Here is a 3,077-nt window from a genome sequence, read left to right on the forward strand (position 1 = left end):
CAAGTGTATGGAAAACAAACCTCCAATTCTTCCCAACCCTATGGATTCTCTTGTAGTTTATAGTACATGGCCTTAGTCCCATTTACAGAATTAGCCTAAAAAATATCTGAGAGGAGGCCTGACTTCAGAGGACATCTTAGGAATATTTTCACTGTGCCCATCATCCAAATAATAGCTCTAGTATATAGTGAGGGATGTCAGAGGAGAACTAAGCCCACGAACTTCAAAGCAAGATAAGAACTAATTCAGATTACTATTTTTGACACAACCTTTATCCTCCAGAACCATGAAATCTGAGTTGTGGGCATAGTTGTGTACCCAGTGAGTATAGGCTAGCCAAAGAGGGACTTAACTCCTGTGCTCACTGACTTCAGCTGCTTCAGGGGTGATTGAGCCCATCATGGGGAATAGCCCCAGGTGAACCTCTCATGACCATGCCTTCCTGGAATGAGAGATCGAAGGAAAAGCAGTGCAATTGCTGGGAGCCCTCTAGGGGGCTAGCTGATGGAGCTATGTTCTTTACAAGTGGCAGTGTGGTTAAGAAGCAAGACAGGATTGTTCTTTTGGGTATTCCTTCTTGGGCCAGGAGCAACCTAAAGTCAGAGTAAATTCGTTGGGATAGTTGTGAGTCTGTAGAACCTGCCCCATTGTCAGATTTGGGTTGACTTAGTTACTTACTGTCCCACAGGACAAACATTAACATGGAATATCCTCATTTATGCCTATAATTTGAAAATACAACATTACTTTCATGGTTTATAATGATAGTATTCCAAAAGAGTGTCATAAGGTGGTTATGTTACTCCAGAGAAGTAATTTTTTCCCTCTGTGTGTACCTCTGTCTGTATTTCAGTGTACTTTTCTGGGATTAAAGTTCAGGTCTTGTTCCAAAAATTTTACTGTTTGTACATTTTTATAAATTCCTTAGTGAAGTTCCAACCTAACTTTCTCTATCCTTCCTCTTACAGTTAATGCTCTAGCCCAAACCTATTACTTGCTCTTTTCCCTGACCTTTTCTGATTCCATGCCTTTATTCATGCTTTTCCTTCTATCTAAAATTTCTCCCCTGCTTCCCACCACCACAGGCCTAAATTCAACCCATCATTGAAAGTCTAGTCAAATATTACTTCCTCCATAAAGCCTTCCTTTTCTCTGTACTATTTCTGAATTTCTATAATAATTTTACCTATACTTCTTTAATGTTTATATAATACTTACTTGTTTTATATAGCTGTTTGCGTACTTGTCTCTCTTATATTCTGATCTAGAGAAAATAGTAAATGTTACAGCCTCTTGAGGACAGGAATCATGTTTGAGTCATCTTCGTACTCTGCACAGTGCCTGACACATATAAAAGGCACTCAACAAATATTTGCTAAATAAATAAATGAATGTTTCTATGCCTCTCTGTGTACTTTTCTCTGTGCATTTTTATCTCTTTTCCCTTTTTACTTTAATGTTTTTCTTCCTATACAGCTGTTTATCTCCTATTACCCTTTTCTATCTCTATTTCTAGATATGTAAAATGATATATTTATACAATTTAGTTAACTATTATTTTAAAAGTATATTTTGTATTTGTCATGTTTATTAAGTTGAGGTTAAATGCATTCCTTCTAACCTGAAAAGCAGTAGTGTTTTCATATTCCCCTCATAAAATTCCAGAGATAAATTAAGTCACATTTTTATTATACCATTGTTGGTTAGCTATTTTTTCTTGATGGTTACTAACCTTTGATAGCAAAAATGTTCCCCATTCATGCATTGAATTCTATTTTTTATTTTTTTATTTTTTTTTAAAGATTTTATTTATTTATTTGAGAGAGAAAGAATGAGAGACAGAGAGCATGAGAGGGAGGAGGGTCAGAGGGAGAAGCAGACTCCCTGCCGAGCAGGGAGCCCGATTCGGGACTCGATCCCGGGACTCTAGGATCATGACCTGAGCCGAAGGCAGTTGCTTAACCAACTGAGCCACCCAGGTGCCCCTGAATTCTATTTTTTAATTTTTTTGAGGAACCTCCATACTGTTTTCCACAGTGACTGCATCAGTTTGCATCCTCACCAGCAGTGCATGAGTTCCTTATTCTTCACATCTTCACCAACACTTGTTATTTCTTGTGTTTTTGATGATTCATGCATTGAAAAGAATCCAGTTATTGTTTACTATGGTTTTCCCTTGAAACATTGAGGGGAACCAATTTTAGGAATTATAATATTTAGCCAAGAGAGGTAGAGACTAAAGGACTAAGGGGGGCCATGATAGCTCTCTTGATATATGTGAAAAAATAAGATGGGGAGCAGGGTTTTGCTTTGTTTTATGGGGCCTCAAGAGATAGAATCTGAATCAAGTGATGGAAGCTGGAGGCAAAAGGTCAACATAAGGAAAAACTTTCTAGTAATCAGAAATGTCCAAAAAGGAATGTATGGGTCTCAAAGATAGTGAGCTCTCTGGGGTTTTTTTTATTTTTTTATTTATTTTTAAAAATATTTTATTTATTTATTTATTTATTTATTTATTTATTTATTTATTTATTTATTAGAGAGTGAGCAAGAGAGAAACAGCATGAGAGGGGAGAGGGTCAGAGGGAGAAGCAGGCTCCCCACTGAGCCGGGAGCCCGATGTGGGACTTGATCCCAGGACTCCGGGATCATGACATGAGCCGAAGGCAGTCGCTTAACCAACTGAGCCACCCAGGAGCCCAGTGAGCTGTTATTGGGGGTATTCAGACAGAGGCTGAATGGTCATGAGGAAGAGTAGATGATATTTCTAGCATTGTATGAAGGATTGGGATAAATGGTCTTTTGATATTCCTTCCCACTTGAGTCTCTGGTTCTTGATTTTCTAACATGCCTCCTTAAAATAGACTAAAGCAGTATTCAAATGTTAAGAACACATGAAAACAGATCAATTCAAATTAAAAGCAGATAAGTAGTAATGAGAGGCAGAATTAGAAGCTTTAGATAGCCTCATGATAAATCACTGTTTTTGACCACTAAATTTTACTCTTGAGTTTCTTGGCAGTTAAGGTAGAAAGGGAGGAAAACAACAAAATTGAGTCACATCGTTCTCTGTCAAG

The sequence above is a fragment of the Halichoerus grypus genome, chromosome X (assembly GCF_964656455.1).
Source record: "Halichoerus grypus chromosome X, mHalGry1.hap1.1, whole genome shotgun sequence".
Lineage (NCBI taxonomy): Eukaryota > Metazoa > Chordata > Mammalia > Carnivora > Phocidae > Halichoerus > Halichoerus grypus.